Genomic DNA, 19,897 nt, shown 5'->3' on the forward strand with positions numbered 1-19,897 from the left:
ATCCTATTCTAACCACCTCTCGCCGGCTTTGTATTCATGTTACCTGATGAAATTGCTGTACAATATGATCTTGTTACCATCTGATGCACATTCAAATGTCATAAAAAATAAACACTGCAGAGCTCTCCCTGTCCTCTGCCGTGCCCTGATTATATTACTGCTGACGATATCTGGAAATGTGCACGTACACCCTGGCCCATCTACTGTTGCTAGCCCCAATTCTGACTTGTGCTCTGATTTCTGCTTCACTGATTTCTGCTCTCTTAAAAGCCTGGGTTTTCTGCACGTTAACACTAGAAGCTTATTACCTAAAATGGATCAATTGAAAGTGTGGGTTCACAGCTCCAATCCAGATGTGTTGGTCATTACTGAGATGTGGTTAAGAAAGAGTGTTTTGAACACTGATATTAACCTTTCTGGTTATTACCTTTTTCGGCAAGACAGATCTTCCAAAGGTGGTGGAGTGGCAATCTTTACCAAGGAACACCTTCAGTGCTCTGTTGTCTCTACCAAGTCTGTTCCCAAACAATTTGATTAGCTGATTTTAAGCATTAAGCTTTCAAATAGCTCTTTGTTGACTGTTACTAGGTGTTATCGTCCACCATCAGCACTGGCCTGTACCCTACCTGCCCTAAGCTCTCTCCTGGCCCCTTACACTTAGTCTGAATTTGTCCTGCTAGGTGACCTAAACTGGGACATGCTTAAACCACCTTACCAAGTCCTAAAGCAATGGGACTCCCTAAATCTTTCTCAGATTTTTTACCAATCCCACAAGGTATGACTCCAAACACCTAGAAAAGGCTACTCTCCTTGATGTTATCCTCACAAATAATCCTGATAGGTATCAGTCGGGTGTTTTCTGTAATGACCTTAGTGATCACTGTTTTACAACCTGTGTTCATAATGGCTGCTGAGTTAAACGATTTGTCATAGACATTTGCTACAAAACTTGAATGAGCAAGCCTTCCTTCATGACCTGACCTCTGTAAATTGGTATAGAATCAGCTTGATCCCCTCTGTCGAAGACGGTTGGACCTTCTTTTTTGATATTTTCAGTGGTATTGTTAACAAACATGCCCCCATAAAGAAAATGAGAATATAAAAACAGGTTCAGTCCCTGGTTCGACCGTGATCTGGCAGAGTTACTCCACCTCAAGAATTCAATTTGGCGAAAGGCTCGGCACACGCATTCTCAGGCTTACTAGCTCTCGTTCAGGTAAATTAGAAATAAGTGCACTCAGGCTATCCTGAAGGCTAAAGTTAGTTACTTTAAGGAGCAGTTCTCTCTCTGTGGGTCTAACCCCAAGAAGTTCTGGAAAATGGTGAAATACCTGGAGAATAAACCCTCCTCCTCACAGCTGCCCATGTCCCTTAATGTTGATGATGTGGTTGTTACTGACAAGGAGCGCATAGCTGAGCTCTTTAATCACCACTTCATTAAGTCAGGATTCCTATTTGACTCAGCCATGCCTCCATGACCCTCCAACATTTCCTAATCTCCCAGCCCTTCTAATGTGACTAGCCCCGATGCTCCTCCCTCTTTTCCCCCTGCTCCGCGACAAAGTTTCTCCCTGCAGGCGGTCATTGAGTCTGAGGTGCTAAAGGAGCTCCTTAAACTTGACCCCAAAAGACCATCTGGGTCAGATGGTTTAGCTCCTTTCTTCTTTAAGGTTGCAGCCCCTATCATCGCCAAGCCTATCTCTGACCTTTTTAACCTGTCTCTCCTCTCTGGGGAGGTTCCCATTGCTTGGAAGGCAGCCACGGTGCATCCTTTATTTAAAGGGGGAGATCAAGCTGATCCTAACTGTTATAGGCTAATTTCTATTTTGCCCTGTTTATAAAAACGTGTTGGAAAAACTTGTCAATAATCAACTGACTGGCTTTCTTGATGTCTATAGTATTCTCTCTGGTATGAAATCTGGTTTCCGCTCAGGTTATTGATGTGTCACTGCAACCTTAAAGGTCCTAAATGATGTCACCATTGCCCTTGATTCTAAGCAATGTTGTGCTGCTATTTTTATTGACTTGGCGCAAGCTTTTCATACGGTAGACCATTCTATTCTTGTGGGACGGCTAAGGAGTATTGGTGTCTCTGAGGGGTCTTTGGCCTGGTTTGCTAACTACCTCTATCAAAGAGTGCAATGTATAAAGTCAAAACATCTGCTGTCTCAGCCACTGCCTGTCACCAAGGGAGTACCCCAAGGCTCGATCCTAGGCCCCACGCTCTTCTCAATTTACATCAACAACATAGCTCAGGCAGTAGGAAGCTCTCTCATCCATGTATATGCAGATGATACAGTCTTATACTCAGCTGGCCCCTCCCTGGATTTTGTGTTAAACGCTCTACAACAAAGCTTTCTTAGTGTCCAACAAGCTTTCTCTGCCCTTAACCTTGTTCTGAACGCCTCCAAAACAAAGATGTTGTTCGGTAAGAAGAATGCCCCTCTCCCCACTGGTGTGATTACTACCTCTGAGGGTTTAGAGCTTGAGGTAGTCACCTCATACACCTCATACAAGTACTTGGGAGTATGGCTAGACGGTACACTGTCCTTCTCTCAGCACATATCCAAGCTGCAGGCTAAGGTTAAATCTAGACTTGGTTTCCTCTATAGTAACCTCTCCTCTTTCACCCCAGCTGCTAAACGAACCCTGATTCAGATGACCATCCTACCCATGCTAGATTACGGAGACGTAATTTATAGATCGGCAGGTAAGGGTGCTCTCGAGCGGCTAGATGTTCTTTACCATTCGGCCATCAGATTTGCCACCAATGCTCCTTATAGGACACATCACTGCACTCTATACTCCTCTGTAAACTGGTCATCTCTGTATACCCATCGCAGACCCACTGGTTGATGGTTATTTATAAAACCCTCTTAGGCCCACATACGACACCCGTTCTGCCAGTCACATTCTGTTAAAGGTCCCCAAAGCACACACATCCCTGGGTCGCTCCTCTTTTCTGTTCGCTGCAGCTAGCGACTGGAACGAGCTGCAAAAAACACTCAAACTGGACATTTTTATCTCCATCTCTTCATTCAAAGACTCAATCATGGACACTCTTACTGACACTTGTGGCTGCGTCGCGTGATGTATTGTTGTCTCTTCCTTCTTGCCATTTGTGCTGTTGTCTGTGCCCAATAATGTTTGTACCATGTTTTGTGCTGCTACCATGTTGTGCTGCTGCCATGTTGTGTTGCTACTGTGTTGCTACCATGCTGTGTTGTCATGTGTTGCTGCCATGATGTGTTGTTGTCTTTGGTCTCTCTTTATGTAGTGTTGTGGTGTCTCTCTTGTCGTGATGTGTGTTTTGTCCTATATTTTTCTTTTTAATCCCAGCCCCCGTCCCCGCAGGCGGCCTTTTGCCTTTTGGTAGGCCATCATTGTAAATAAGAATTTGTTCTTAACTGACTTGCCTAGTTAAATAAAATTAAAATACTGTTCGATTGAATGTTCAAATGGGCAAAACGAGTGACCTAAGCAACTTTGAGCGTGGTATGATCGTCGGTGCCAGGCAGGCCGGATCCAGTATCTTAGAAACAGCCGCCCCTTATGGGCTTTTCACACACGACACTGTCTAGGGTTTACTGAAAATGGTGCGACAAACCAAAAAACATCCAGTCAGCGGCAGTCCTGAGAGTTGGAAGGAGAATGGCAAGAATTGTGCAAGCTAACAGGAGGGCCAAAACAGACAAATAATGGCACAGTACAACAGTGGTGTGCAGAATGCTATCTCGGAACGCACAACTCATTGATCCTTGTCACGGACGGGCTATTGAAGCAGAAGACCACACCGGGTTCCATTTGTATCAGCTAAAAACAAAAAGAAGCGGCTCCAGTGGCACGCGATCCATGGACCCATCCTGCCTGGTATCAACGGTACAGGTTGGTGGCGGTGGTGTACCTCCGTTCAATCTGCAGCAACTGCGTGATGCCATCGCGTCAGCATGGACCAACATCCCTGTGGAACGTTTCCGACTTGTAGAATCCATGCCCCGAAGAATTCAGGCTGTTCTGGAGGCAAATGGGGGTCCGACCCGGTACTAGATGGTTGTACCTAATAAACTGGCCAGTGAGTGTACATTTGCACTCTCACTCCACTCCCCCACCACCACACATACATCATCTGTGCCATCCCTGGGCTTCTGCTCCTGGGCATGTGGCAGCCTTGCAGCTGCTGTGTGTCTGTCCTTCTGCAGTTTGTGTTGTGACCCTGGCATGTGGCAGCATAATGGATCCATTCATTACCATTCACGTCCTAAGAAACACATCGCATTTGTCACTTACTTCTCATTCAGAAACACATTTACACTTGACAGTTTCCCAAAATATTTTCCTCATTCAGTATTGTGTATTATGATTACATACTGGTTGAACTTATTGATATTGATAGTGATTTAAGCAATAAGGCCCGAGGAGGTGTGGTATATGGCCAATATACCACGGCTAAGGCCTGTTCTTATGCATGAGGCTAAGCAGAGTGCCTGGATACAGCCCTTAGCTGTAGTACAGTGGGGAAAAAAAGTATTTAGTCATCCACCAATTGTGCAAGTTCTCCCACTTAAAAATATGAGAGAGGCCTGTAATTTTCATCATAGGTACACGTCAACTATGACAGACAAAATGAGAAAATAAAATCCAGAAAATCACATTGTAGGATTTTTTATGAATTTATTTGCAAATTATGGTGGAAAATAAGTATTTGATCAATAACAAAAGTTTCTCAATACTTTGTTATATACCCTTTGTTGGCAATGACACAGGTCAAACGTTTTCTGTAAGTCTTCACAAGGTTTTCACACACTGTTGCTGGTATTTTGGCCCATTCCTCCATGCAGATCTCCTCTAGAGCAGTGATGTTTTGGGGCTGTCGCTGGGCAACACGGACTTTCAACTCCATCCAAAGATTTTCTATGGGGTTGAGATCTGGAGACTGGCTAGGCCACTCCAGGACCTTGAAATGCTTCTTACGAAGCCACTCCTTCGTTGCCCGGGCGGTGTGTTTGGGATCATTGTCATGCTGAAAGACCCAGCCACGTTTCATCTTCAATGCCCTTGCTGATGGAAGGAGGTTTTCACTCAAAATCTCACGATACATGGCCCCATTCATTCTTTCCTTTACACGGATCAGTCGTCCTGGTCCCTTTGCAGAAAAACAGCCCCAAAGCATGATGTTTCCACCCCCATGCTTCACAGTAGGTATGGTGTTCTTTGGATGCAACTCAGCATTCTTTGTCCTCAAAACACGACGAGTTGAGTTTTTACCAAAAAAGTTATATTTTGGTTTCATCTGACCATATGACATTCTCCCCAATCCTCTTCTGGATCATCCAAATGCACTCTAGCAAACTTCAGACGGGCCTGGACATGTACTGGCTTAAGCAGGGGGACACGTCTGGCACTGCAGGATTTGAGTCCCTGGCGGCGTAGTGTGTTACTGATGGTAGGCTTTGTTACTTTGGTCCCAGCTCTCTGCAGGTCATTCACTAGGTCCCCCCGTGTGGTTCTGGGATATTGCTCACCGTTCTTGTGATCATTTTGACCCCACGGGGTGAGATCTTGCGTGGAGCCCCAGATCGAGGGAGATTATCAGTGGTCTTGTATGTCTTCCATTTCCTAATAATTGCTCCCACAGTTGATTTCTTCAAACCAAGCTGCTTACCTATTGCAGATTCAGTCTTCCCAGCCTGGTGCAGGTCTACAATTTTGTTTCTGGTGTCCTTTGACAGCTCTTTGGTCTTGGCCATAGTGGAGTTTGGAGTGTGACTGTTTGAGGTTGTGGACAGGTGTCTTTTATACTGATAACAAGTTCAAACAGGTGCCATAAATTCAGGTAACAAGTGGAGGACAGAGGAGCCTCTTAAAGAAGAAGTTACAGGTCTGTGAGAGCCAGAAATCTTGCTTGTTTGTAGGTGACCAAATACTTATTTTCCACCATAATTTGCAAATAAATTCATTAAAAATCCTACAATGTGATTTTCTGGAGAAAAAAATTCTCTATTTGTCTGTCATAGTTGACGTGTACCTATAATGAAAATTACAGGCCTCTCTCATCTTTTTAAGTGGGAGAACTTGCACAATTGGTGGCTGACTAAATACTTTTTTCCCCCACTGTATATTGGCCATATATCACAAACCCCCGAGGTGCCTTATTGCTATTATAAACATTTTATCAACGTAATTAGAACAGTAAAAAAAAATGTTTTGGCATACCAGTGTTATACAGTATTATAAAATGTTGTTTATAAAGTGGGTGGTTCGAGCCCTGAATGCTGATTGGCTCACAGCCGTGGTATATCAGACCGTATAACATGGGTATGACAAAACATTTCATTTTACTGCTCTAATTTCGTTGGTAAACAGTTTATAATAGCAATAAGGCACCTTGGGGGTTTGTGATATATGGCCAATATAACACGGCTAAGGGCTGTATCCAGGCACTCTGTGTTGTGTCATGCATAAGAACAGCCCTTAGCCATGGTATATTGGCCATATATCACACCTCCTCGAGCCATGTTCTATATTTGAGTTGCTTTTGAAAGCAAAAGTCCCCTCACATTATTGGCATTGTTGAATTCGATTTTCGTAATAGCAAGCTAGGACTGGTGGTTTGGTTAGCTAACCTAGCAAGTATGTTTGTTTGGTTATCTAGTAAATACATTTGCTAGCTACATTATAGGTATCACCAAAGGGATGAATTAGGTCAGTCTCACATATTGCTGACCTAAAAAAGGACAATATAGGGTATCTGAAGGAAAAGGTAGGCCTATGTGTTTTTTCTCTCAGTAAAAAGTGCAGTACATTTCTGTCATCAAGTCTTCAGACATTCATCAAACATACATGCTTTCCACTGAAGCGCAACTGTGTAAATTCTGCTCGTGCGCCTCTATAACATAAATAGGCTACCCTCTCTTATGCGCTCACTGATGTATTTCTCCCATTTCTCCGCTAGGGAGCTGTGTTGTTCTTTGTTTCTGGTATAACATGATGCAGGCTCTGTGCCTCCGACCGACAGACATTTTTTTCCCATTGCTCTGGTTTACTACTATCAGCCAACATAGGGACAGTTTTGTGGACAGCCCTCTGTTGCAATAATTCGGACTATCAAAACACAGGCACTGAAGAGAGTCACCCACAATCTTTTTTGTCAATAAAAAAAAACATATTCACAGGAGAAATCACCATCGTAGTTCCTCTTCGGAAACCATTTGTCTGCTTTTCAATGAGTAAGTAACATTAGCTACATTTGTTGTTTTCCAGCGAGCTAGCAAGTTATGCTATCAGGAATAACCACATTAGCTAACGCCAGCTAGATGTCAAATGTTTTACTTGCTAACTGATTTAAAACAGACAACGAAGGAACGTTTTAAGTGTTCAGGATTTACTAAGATTATGAATATCTAAAGGACACTGGGTAAGGTGAACCTTGATGGATTGTCCATGTTTTCATGGTGGAATTCTGGAATTGGGAGTCAGCGAGGCCCTTCCGAACAGCAGCGTCCCAGGATTGCGCCATGGCACAGTTGTCACAGATAGAACAAGGGTCAGTTATAAACATATTTTGTTGTCACTAGCTAGCTAGTGAACAGAGATGTGCTTGTTTGCCTAAACTAAATGCTATCGTATTCGCTTCATACTTTTTAGATGCACTACAGTATTTCAGCTAACTAATTGCAATTTCTACATTTACGTCATTTAGCAGACGCTCTTATCCAGAGCGACTTACAGGAGCAATTAGGGTTAAGTGCCTTGCTTAAGGGCACATCGACAGATTTTTCACCTAGTCGGCTCGGGGATTAGAACCTTGCTTAAGGGCACATCGACAGATTTTTCACCTAGTCGGCTCGGGGATTAGAACCAGCGACCTTTCGGTTACTGGCACAACGCTCTTACCCACTAAGCTACCTGCCGCCGCTACATCTACAGAGGAGTGACCATTCCCTTCACGCAATCCACTTAATTATGCTAACTAGCGTTAGTTAGCTAAACCAGTGAATGCAAGCTAACGTTAGCTGTCCCCATGAGCAGTAAATGTCAAATAATGTTTTAATGTCATAAACTCAAATCCTAAACAAACAAAAGTATAAAGGTAATTACCAAAGTAAAGGATACGCATGAGTAAATGAGGGATACAAAGTATAATGAAAGCATTTGCTTCAACACAGGTGTGGTTCCTGAGTTAATTAAGCAATTAACATCCCATCATTCTTAGGGTCATGTATAACAATGCCCAGTTGCCAATTTTTTTTGGCTACCATAGCTTGCAGAAGAGATCTCAGTGACTTTGAAAGAGGGCTCTCAAAGGAGCATGGGGGTTTAAAGTAAGTGTGTGTGTGCATTTTTTATTTCATATTATATGTCATGTCTTACCTTGCTTCAAAGTAGCCTATAGGCAAAATCCTATCATGGAAACGTGGAGGCAGTTATTTTATAAAGACTTCATAGGCGGCATGTGAGTTTCAAGTGTGGGGAAGATGACAATTTATCCTACCATTTCTACCGTTCTGCGTGCCAGTTATGATTTTCATACGCGCACTTTCGTGGAACAGTTTAATTTCAATAATAACATTTTAGTTTCTCAAAATTGTCAAGTGATTAATCATAAAAATCGGAATTAAAATTATAAACATCTAAAAGTTAAGTCAACTAATGCGAGATCACCAGCCTCTGTCATATGGACACATTGATACACTGTGATCCATTGGTGGCTAAAGAAATGAGCACCTGAAACGCATAGCCTATAGTCCAATGCTGCAGTAGACCTATAATTTCCATTGCTCTTTCACACCAGGGATAGTGATTATCGAGGGGGAGATTGTTGGAAAGATTTTTCAAATAGCTTACTGTGAGGAACTATAGTTTTTATATATTATCATTCACAATGGATGTTAAACACTTTCCTACCATAGCTGCGGGAAGTAGTGGTGCTGAGGGTGCTGCAGCACTCCCTGATAAATCGCTCCCTCAACATTATCAGGACAGAGAAACCAGACACATGCTCACATGGAGCCCTCCAAACAAAAGACCATGAAAAAATGGACAAATCTCGTAAATTATGGTTATGAAATAAACCAAAACTTGTTTCTCACAAGAATAGCAGGTTGTGAACTCTGCAAACAACATTTCCACTCTGAGAATGAAAACGTTAAATAACTGTAATTAATACATGCATTAACAGAAATGTATGTAACCAAATTACGAAGATTTACTACTGATGACATATGTAATGGGGAATTGATTAAAAATAAATATCAAAGAGCAAACAATTCACACAGGGAAACAGTGAATGGCAAGAATTGGCGGGAGACAGCTGAGTCATTCTGGAGAGCGATTCGTCTACATCTTCGCCACACACCCCTCCCCTTCTTGTCTCAACATTTTAAATTATACTCAAGACACATTATCTTCTAACATTTTAGATGCTTTTCTTTTAAAAAATCTAACTAAATTCACTGACAGCTGCAACTCAATAATCAGCTAGACCTATTGCCATGGAAACTGCCCAAATTGCGGGCTTCCCAAATAGGCATAGGCCTAGGAGCTTGTGATTTGAAACACTCCACAGTTATTTAAAAAATAAATAAACGAATGATCCTCGATTCCTCTGTGGCTAAGTCATGCTTTCTGGTAAAGTATTTTGAATGATTTTCTTTCTTTCTGTATAGACAGGAGTAGTTATATAATATTAGCACATTTATTTTCATTTACTTCCCTATTGGACCCACCGCCATGCCATTTCTCTCTCCTGTTCCATTGGTTTTCATATCAACTTTCTTTTGTTGTCAAGAAGCCAAAGGCATAATCCTAGTCATATTAGCAACCCATCCTAGTTGTTGTGTCTTTAGATTCCCCCACTTTCTAACTGAGATTTTCATCTCTGTCACACATGGAACCGATATCAGTTGCTCTGTTTAGAATTGTGTTTTCTCAGGTGCGCTGTTTAGATTGGTGTTTTCCCGCAAATTGCATTTTGGCAAATGTTTGAAAGTGACGTTTTATTGGCTGCTTCATTACATGAGTTACATGTTCTGTTATGATGCATTACCATAATCCTAAATGTGATTTCTGTCGTTCTGAGCAGAGTGGGTGGACGCCCTAATTGGTTATGCACCCAATGCATTTGGGTCCGGTAAATAAAACATCTTCCCGGTCACGTTGTCCGGCGCCACATTTTACTAACGAAAACCCTGCTGTGTAGTAACACTGTTATTACATTTTTATATAGTACTTTAGTAATTGCATTGTTATTGCATACTAATGAAGTTGAGTGGTTTGTGTCAGTTCTGTATGTTTTTATTTCTATCTGCAATGAAACCCATGACCTCTGGATCTCTGTCCAATGGTCTGTCTGCACCTAGCCATCCACAGATCAGAGATAAAAACTGATGGAGGAGGAGGCATGTTAAAAAAAACCTGACCCCATATTCAGCTTTACGGCTGCTTGTCCCAGCCAGCTGCTGTCACTCCATTCCCCCTTCACAGGGTCCCTAGTTTGCATATGGCTCCTGAGTCCTGACCCTCTGTTTGGCCCTCCCAGGGGATGCTGGGAAAAGCAGGCAGACGGGCCAGAGTGAGGCCCATCTGGATAACCCCCTCTCCTCCATCCAAGAGTTCTGTGTGGATAAGAGGATGAAAGAGTTGGGCGGGGCCCCATTGACTAGTATGGTCTGTCTATGGGCTGTTTTCACTACCTGCTGTAGATTTAATCTCGCTGTTTTATCATGAAATCTTTCAGTTAGTCTTAGTAACCATGGTATTAACATCCAATGTTTTGACTGTGGAAAGTTTTGTTTTGTCATTCTCTTCTGTGTTTAATACAACTTCATTTCAAGGTGCTGTCTGCTTTGCCAGTAAAAAATTAACAAGGCATTTATTTGCCATTTCATTAAAGGGCATCTCAAGCGCACTCTTCCCTGGGTTGTGTTGTGTGAAATTAGATCTATGAATCATCTCAGTGAGTTGTTCAACTCCCTGCCTGGGGTAGTAGGAGGTAAAAACTCCCTATTCCCCTGCGTGACAGATGGCCCAGAAAAGGCCTGCTACTACCATTATTGTCATTAGTTTTCAAACGTGTGTTCTGACAGATGCAGCAGGCACACACATTTAAGGCTTCATGAATACAGGAAGAGGAGGAGGACAAATGGGAGAGGGGGGGTTGTTTGAAATTGCCAATAATGCTTTTACTGACACCGATGTGCCCTCCACTCACTCACTCACTCACGCACTCTCTAACATTCTATCTCGCCCTCTCTCTCACTCTGCTCCCTCCCTCATTCAATCACTCTCTTCCTCCTCCTTCCCCAGAACCAGGTCATTGAACAGGAGGATTATGGTTTGTCACTGTCACAGTAGTCACTAGGCTTTGGTTCAGTGCTCCGTTGTCTCTGCTTTTCTGTCCCACTCCCATCATGTTTATGGGTCACAAATGATTACTGGAATTGGTTCAGGGGGGAAGGCAGCGCGTCTTTCTTATTTTCTTACCTCTGACCTGGAAGTTGGAAGAATTCACCAATCCTACGCTGCTGTTCAAATAAAATGTTATTGGTTGTGTATACATATTTTGCAGATGCTATCGCAGGTGCAGTGAAATGCTTATGTTTCTAGCTCCAACAGTGCTGAGTGTACCAAACCTTAGGAACACCTTCCTAATATTGAGTTGCACCCCCTTTTTCCCTCAGAACAGCCTCAATTTGTCGGGGCATGGACTCTACAAGGTGTTGAAAAAGCGTTCCACAGGGATGCTGGACCATGTTGACTCCAATGCTTCCAACAGTTGTGTGAGTTTGGCTGGATGTCCTTTGGGTGGTGGACCATTCTTGATACACGGACAGTGTTGAGCATGAAAAAGCTGGCAGAGTTGCAGTTCTTGACACACTCATCGTTGTGCCTGGCACCTACTACCATACCCCGTTCAAAGGCACTTAAATATTTTGTCTTGCCCATTCACCCTCTGAATGGCACACATACACAATCCATGTCTCAAGGAGAGAGAGGCCTAGGCCTAGACTCTGACCTATCACATGAAATGTTAATGGAACGTGTGTATGTGGTATGTAAGTTATGGAGAAGCAGTGTATGCCACATGCAAGACTAGGGAAAGAGAACTGGGGCCTGATAGGGGTTCAACTCCACAGGAACTGCACTTAATTCAAAATGAATGTGTGATCAAAGGCATTTGCCATTCTGGTTCCTCCTTGTCCATTAAAACGCCATATTTCTCAGGTCCCACTGCTGACTGTGGCTGCTAAAAGCCTTTGTGCTTCTGGTGTGGAGAAGGCAGTTGGAGCCAGACATGTCAGACTGTGATTTATTACACACCACTTCGCTATCACTTGGTCTTGGCTCCTCTTCCCTATCACTTCTGTCATCCCGTCGCCAAGAAGTTGTGGTTGGCCGGGGCTGCAGGGGCAATGTGCAAATTATGCAGTGTTTTTGAATGGAACATTTTCCTTTTTTATTCCGGAAACCTCTTTTTAGGTCCTCTGACAAAACGACCATCTTTAGAATCCTTTTAAATGAACTATATCGTGAGCCTGTCTGATACTGCTACAGAATTTAGAGTTATGAGTTATGTGCATGGGTGAAATTTAGGCCAACAGACAATGTGTCTAGAAGTGTCTTGTGAATGTCTGGCATACTGTCCATACTATCTATACACACCATTTTATATACATACATATTTATATTCCTCACTCTGACATTGTTCATTCTGATATTTTTTAATTTTTTGGATTTGTGTGTATTGTTTGGTATTACTGCACTGTTGGAGCTAGAGCTAAAAACAAGCATTTCGCTGCACTTGCGATAACATCTGCAAAATATGTGTACGTGACCAATAACATTTGATCTGATTCCATATCAAGACCCCTGGTGATTGTCCCAGAGTGTTAAGCAATGGCCTTTCTCTTGACAGCATCTCGGCCCCTCCTCGGCTAAAGGCGTCTCTCTCTTCTGCTTCTGTTGTGGAAGGGTTATCTTATCTGACAACTTCCTGTTATTTGACCTGTTTCCCATTTCCTCACAGTGATTGAGGCACTCTCTCTGTGGCACCAAAGCCTCACCAAATCAATGGAGGCCAATTGTTTCCCAAAAACGTTATTAGGTTTCACAATCGATAACAATGACACAGGTTTGGGAGAAGGTTAGGCCTTATGTTGTTTTATTGATCACATCACATGCAATGACTTGTTTTAGCTTTTACCCTTCTAAGGGATGGATGAGATTTGATTTAGACTACTATGCCATATAAGAGTTATTGAAAAAGAATAATGCTACAAACTTAATAGCCAGATAAGTAGATGAATGCAGGGCTGGTGTGCATAACCGATCATCATCAGTGAAAATATGATTACACTGAAAGGCCTATAACTTGTACTTCAAAGCCACATGACTGAATAAATGTTATGTTTATGGATTAGTCTTCAGTACAGTCAGGCCATGGCTGGATGCTCCTATTGTAATGCTACACGGTGCTCTGTTGTTCTAATGGGGATAGGGATAACGTCTGGGCCAGGCTCTGTTGAAATAGACCATTTCTGGTTGCTTTTGGGCTCCTTTGTCAGCTGTGAAAACAAGATGAGATGGGAAGAAGTTTTGTTTGCAGAGGGGCACAGTCCACCCCCTGTCCTATGGAATCACCCCTATTGGAAGTCTGGGGGCCCTGGGCCTGGCGCCACTATGAAAACCTGGTAGCAGTGCAAGAGTTCATTGTGTGCGGTTAAGTTAATACACAAACTAAATGTAGACTTGGACGAATTTGAGAATGAGGGCCACCATATTGTTTTACTTGGTACTTGGATGTATTCCCTGTGGTCCTCATGCTTCTTTAATATCTACAGACGTTTTGAACGATCAATTAACTATTTGAATCAGACTTCACTCATATTAGTACATTATTGTATACTATTGATCTTCTGCTTCTTTACAAGCAGCTCTAGTGAGTGAGTCGGTGATGACGCTACTGGCCCAAGCACTGGATTCAAAGCCTGCTTTTCAAAATGTTGTTTTTAAGAGCTGCAACATCTGGCTGTCCTGCTTGACCCGCAGGCAGAATATGATCCCTTTTTAAATTAACATCATGTGCACAATCTGAGAACGCTTGCTTTACCTTAGACACAGTAAAGAGAAAACGAATGTGTGCATGCCGTGTGTTAGGGGTGGGCGGTATACCGGTATGAACGTGAATACCGGTATGACGTTGTGCCATGATATGGATTTTGCCATATTGTGCATATCATGATAAATTAATAAATGTATGAAATAAGGTGTTTTTGTTTTGTTCAAAATTTCAGTCGAGTGATACAGCCTAGTGGGCTAGTTCAAATTGAAGCATGGATGATACACAATCTGCCTACCAATCAAAGTCAACAAACAAGCATGCGCAACTGCAGAGTAAGCGAACATTTAGTGAAGTGAACTCCTTTAGTTAAATTAAGCGCAAAAGTGTAAGCAAGCATTGAGGATGACTGAAGACAAGGAAAATAACGCTATTGAGGTTGATTTGCAGGACGACATAGAATTGGCTCGAAAAAAGTGGGCCTCCTGTCGTTTGGAACTGGTTTGGCTTTAAGATATCTGACCTCGACCAACAAATAGCACTGTGTAAGTTGTGTCAACGCATTGTGCTAGCCAAAGGTGGAAACACCAGCAATCTTTTTCACCACCTGAAAACCCTGCATATGCGCGAATATGAAGAATCTACCAGAATGCGAGCAACAAACCCCCGGAGCAGCGGAACAAGTCCCAAGACATCTAAAAGAAAGACCCGCACGCTGCTATCACTCAAGGCATCATTCATTAGTGGTACTCCCTATGACAAGAAGAGCAAGAAGTGGAATGAGATAACGAGTGCAATTACGTATCACATAGCGAAAGACATGGAACCAATTCAAACTGGAGAAAGAACGTTTCAGAAAGTTGATTTGAACTCTAGACCCAAGATACGAGATCCCGAGCCGTAAATACTTCATCAAAACATGTCTGCCAGAACTCTACACAGAATGTCGGGACAGAGTTGCCAACGAAATCCGTAACGCTGCATTTTTCTCTACCACTGCAGGCTTATGGTCAAGCCGGACCACAGAGCCAAACATTAGCCTCACGATTCATTACATTGACGACAACTGGAAGCTGCCAAGCAAATGCCTTCAGACCTCTTATTTCCCAGACGACCACACCAGAGAAATAATTGCAGCTGGGCTGAAGGAGGCACTTTCATCCTGGGGCTTGAAAGAGCCTCATCAAGTATGTATGACTACCGACAGCGGATCGAACATGGTCAAAGCATTGGAGCTGAACAAATGGAGAAGACTAGGGTGTTTCGGACACAGACTACACATTGCTATTGGTAAGTTTCACCGTCCAAAACACACAGAGCTAGGTAGAAAAATAACGTAACTAAAAAACAACATAACTTTAAAATGCAGAATAACTATTGTATTCCTTATCTCCTCTGTTTTAAAGTTATAGCTGACTACACTGCCTGATCCTTCTTATACTGTAAATATTATAGATTTGCATAGCTGTGTGTGTGTGTATATATACATACATACATACATACATACATACAGTGAGGGGAAAGAAGTATTTTATCCCCTGCTGATTTTGCATGTTTGCCCACTGACAAAGAAATGATCAGTCTATAATTTTAATGGTAGGTTTATTTGAACAGTGAGAGACAGAATAACAACAAAGAAATCCAGAAAAACGCATGTAAAAAATGTTATAAATTGATTTGCATTTTAATGAGGGAAATAAGTATTTGACCCCTCTCAATCAGAAAGATTTCTGGCTCCCAGGTGTCTTTTATACAGATAACGAGCTGAGATTAGGAACACACTCTTAAAGGGAGTGCTCCTAATCTCAGCTTGTTACCTGTATAAAAGACACCTGTTCACAGAAGCAATCAATCAATCACATTCCAAACTCTCCACCATGGCCAAGACCAAAGAGCTCTCCAAGGATGTCAGGGACAAGATTGTAGACCTACACAAGGCTGGAATGGGCTACAAGACCATCGCCAAGCAGCTTGGTGAGAAGGTGACAACAGTTGGTGCGATTATTCGCAAATGGAAGAAACAAAAAATAACTGTCAATCTCCCTCGGCCTGGGGCTCCATGCAAGATCTCACCTCGTGGAGTTGCAATGATCATGAGAACGGTGAGGAATCAGCCCAGAACTACACGGGAGGATCTTGTCAATGATCTCAAGGCAGCTGGGACCATAGTCACCAAGAAAACAATTGGTGACACACTATGCCGTGAAGGACTGAAATCCTGCAGCGCCCGCAAGGTCCCCCTGCTCAAGAAAGCACATATACAGGGCCGTCTGAAGTTTGCCAATGAACATCTGAATGATTCAGAGGAGAACTGGGTGAAAGTGTTGTGGTCAGATGAGACCGAAATCGAGCTCTTGGCATCAACTCAACTCGCCGTGTTTGGAGGAGGAGGAATGCTGCCTATGACCCCAAGAACACCATCCCCACCGTCAAACATGGAGGTGGAAACATTATGCTTTGGGGGCGTTTTTCTGCTAAGGGGACAGGACAACTTCACCGCATCAAAGGGACGATGGACGGGGCCATGTACCGTCAAATCTTGGGTGAGAACCTCCTTCCCTCAGCCAGGGCATTGAAAATGGGTCGTGGATGGGTATTCCAGCATGACAATGACCCAAAACACACGGTCAAGGCAACAAAGGAGTGGCTCAAGAAGAAGCACATTAAGGTCCTGGAGTGGCCTAGCCAGTCTCCAGACCTTAATCCCATAGAAAATCTGTGGAGGGAGCTGAAAGTTCGAGTTGCCAAACGTCAGCCTCAAAACCTTAATGACTTGGAGAAGATCTGCAAAGAGGAGTGGAACAAAATCGCTCCTGAGATATGTGCAAACCTGGTGGCCAACTACAAGAAACGTCTGACCTCTGTGATTGCCAAAAAGGGTTTTGCCACCAAGTACTAAGTCATGTTTTGCAGAGGGGTCAAATACTTATTTCCCTCATTAAAATGCAAATCAATTTATAATATTTTTCACATGCGTTTTTCTGGATTTCTTTGTTGTTATTCTGTCTCTCACTTTTCAAATAAACCTACCATTAAAATTATAGACTTATCATGTCTTTGTCAGTGGGCAAACGTACAAAATCAGCAGGGGATCAAATACTTTTTTCCCTCACTGTACATACATACATACATACATACATACATACATACACAGCTATGCAAATCTATAATATTTGTAAATGTGTGCAATATCCAAACATTACGTGGATTACATTGCTTTTATTTATAATTGATACATTAGCCTATGGTTTCAATATATGAATCTATCCTCTCTTTCAATAATAAATAGCCTACTCAATAAATGATCCCGTTTTCTAAAGCAACATAGCTGTCTTAATCACAACAGTTATGTAAATCTATAGATGGAATACATTTGTAATCATGTCCAGTGTCCATGCTGTAAATTGTTGTAATTACAGCAGATGAAATGTTATTTCTATTGAATAATTGTGATTCAAATGTAATTATTTTTCACCTTTTTTATTTTTCAGCAAGGAGTGTCCAAAACGAACCTCGGGTTTCCCGGGCCACAGGAGTGTGCAAGAAAGTGGTCAGCACAATTTCCTATAGTTGGAAGAAGCAGAAGGCCCTGACAAGTGCACAGGATAAACTGAGCCTGCCCCTCCACAAGCTCATCACGGAATCCCCGACAAGGTGGGGATCTCGACTGCAGATTATGGAAAGAGTCCTGGAGCAGGAAAAGTCCATCACACAAGTCCTGGCAGCAGACAAAAAAAAACACGGCACCTTGCACCCTCCTGGCAAGAATTTGAGGTCTTTGAATCTATCACGGCAGCACTTAAGCCCCTCCAGGATGTCCTATCTGAAGCCGGTCCTCCATTTTTTTCAAGACGGAGGTTCTGAAATCAAATGAGGGCGAAGCCAAACTGACCCGAGAGATTAAGATGAGGGTCCTCAATTACCTGAATGAAAAACACACCGACCCTGAAACAGATGAGCTGCTCACCATGGCTACCTTTCTGGACCCAAGGTTCAAGACCACCTACATGACCAATGAGAAGCTGGTGAAGGTGAGAGCTGCCTGGTAGGGAACACAGCCGTGGGAGACTTCTTTCTTGAAGAGGACCAGAGTGAGAGAGAGAAAGAAGCTGCCACTGCTCCACAATCAGCAAAGAAGTCCAAGAAGAGCCTTGGGAGCTTCTTTAAGAAAACCATTAATGCACCTACCTTAAGAGCCCAGAGACAGGTCATCGAGCAAGAGCTGGACAGCTACACTCTGATGATGGCAGCAGACAGTGAGGCTGATCCTTTGGAGTGGTGGCAGTTCACGCATCCAACTTCCCACAAGTGAGTTGTCTGACAAATAAATACCTATGCATCCCTGCCACAAGTTCGCCCTCTGAGAGAGCATTTAGCACTGGGGGCAATGTGGTCACATGCCACAGGGCAACTTTGAAGCCAGAAACTGTCAATAGGCTGGTGTTCCTGGCACGGAACTTGTGAAGAGGGAGGAATTGTTACATGGTGAACTCAGTAACTGTCTGGTTAGTGCTTGAAGAAGTTAGTTTGAAAAGGTTTACAACTTGAATTCATAAAGACCGGTGTTATGCTGAAAAAAGACTGCACTTATATTTGCCAGGAAAAAGTTTTTAAAAAAGTTTTAATTTTCTTTACATCCTGAGTACTTTAAATATTTGGTTATTTAATTTTACTGCATATTTATTTAACTCATATACCTTTGTTTATGTTTCATGTTTGCACAGGTTTACCACAGAAGTAAAAAAATTAAATTAAAAAAGATGAAAAAGAAATGTGCAATGCCCCCTTTCTGTTTCTATAAGGTTAATAGCAATATTTTGTCATTTAGTAACTTTGAAGGGCTCATAAAATGTAAAAAAAATAATTATATATATATATATATGTATGCACAGTATATCGTGATATTATATCGTTATCGTCCAGACAGTGGAAAATATTGTGATATGAATTTGAGTTAATATTTTAAATTCTCAAAAGAGCTTTGTATGTGTGCCTGTGTGCAGCTTTTGCCCTCTGACATGGCTGTAGCTAGAGCTGGCGCAATGAATATAGAACTGTGTAGCCTAACCAGCGGTTATGGATGAAGACCGTCATGGAAATAAAACAACCCTCATAACCGTTTTATTTTTTGTGGGACGAACAGCTGACTGAAGATGGAACCGCCGGGCATTCCATTCGTGTGGATGAGTTCGTTTCTGCTGTTACATGGACTCTACAAGGTGATGAAACTGTTTTGCTCCTTTTTGAAACAAGCAAGGTGTTGTAACAAACAAGTATTTGGTTGCTTAGGCAACACACCCTCTCTGCAGCAGCAGAACATGCAGTCAGGAGTGGAGGAGAGGATATATATATTTTTTTATGGTGACCGTGGTCATTTGGCTGACCAATAACCGTCATCCAAAATTCCTTGACCGTCACAGCCCTAGCCAGAGCCGGCTCTACGGGATGGCAAAGCTGGAAATGTAATAATGTAATACAGTGGGGAAAAAAAGTATTTAGTCAGCCATCAATTGTGCAAGTTCTCCCACTTAAAAAGATGAGAGAGGCCTGTAATTTTCATCATAGGTACACGTCAACTATGACAGACACAATGAGAAAAAAAATCCAGAAAATCACATTGTAGGATTTTTTATGAATTTATTTGCAAATTATGGTGGAAAATAAGTATTTGGTCAATAACAAAAGTTTCTCAATACTTTGTTATATACCCTTTGTTGGCAATGACACAGGTCAAATGTTTTCTGTAAGTCTTCACAAGGTTTTCACACACTGTTGCTGGTATTTTGGCCCATTCCTCCATGCAGATCTCCTCTAGAGCAGTGATGTTTTGGGGCTGTCGCT

General features: G+C 42.5%; 1 protein-coding gene across 2 annotated transcripts in view; it reads left to right on the top strand.

Moving 5' to 3' along the window:
• Positions 1–6,978: 6,978 nt before the first annotated feature.
• Positions 6,979–19,897, top strand: part of LOC121558061 (CUE domain-containing protein 1) — a 34,662-nt gene continuing 21,743 nt past the window's right edge. Inside the window, exon 1 of one of the 2 annotated variants that reach the window (XM_041871548.2) lies at positions 6,979–7,226. The gene's annotated coding sequence lies outside the window, so the exon portion shown is untranslated. Of the gene's footprint in view, positions 7,227–8,271; positions 8,322–19,897 lie in introns of those variants that run through there. The other variant, XM_041871551.2, reaches the window with a different exon arrangement.

Source organism: Coregonus clupeaformis, chromosome 5, assembly GCF_020615455.1.
Source record: "Coregonus clupeaformis isolate EN_2021a chromosome 5, ASM2061545v1, whole genome shotgun sequence".
Taxonomy (NCBI): Eukaryota; Metazoa; Chordata; class Actinopteri; order Salmoniformes; family Salmonidae; genus Coregonus; species Coregonus clupeaformis.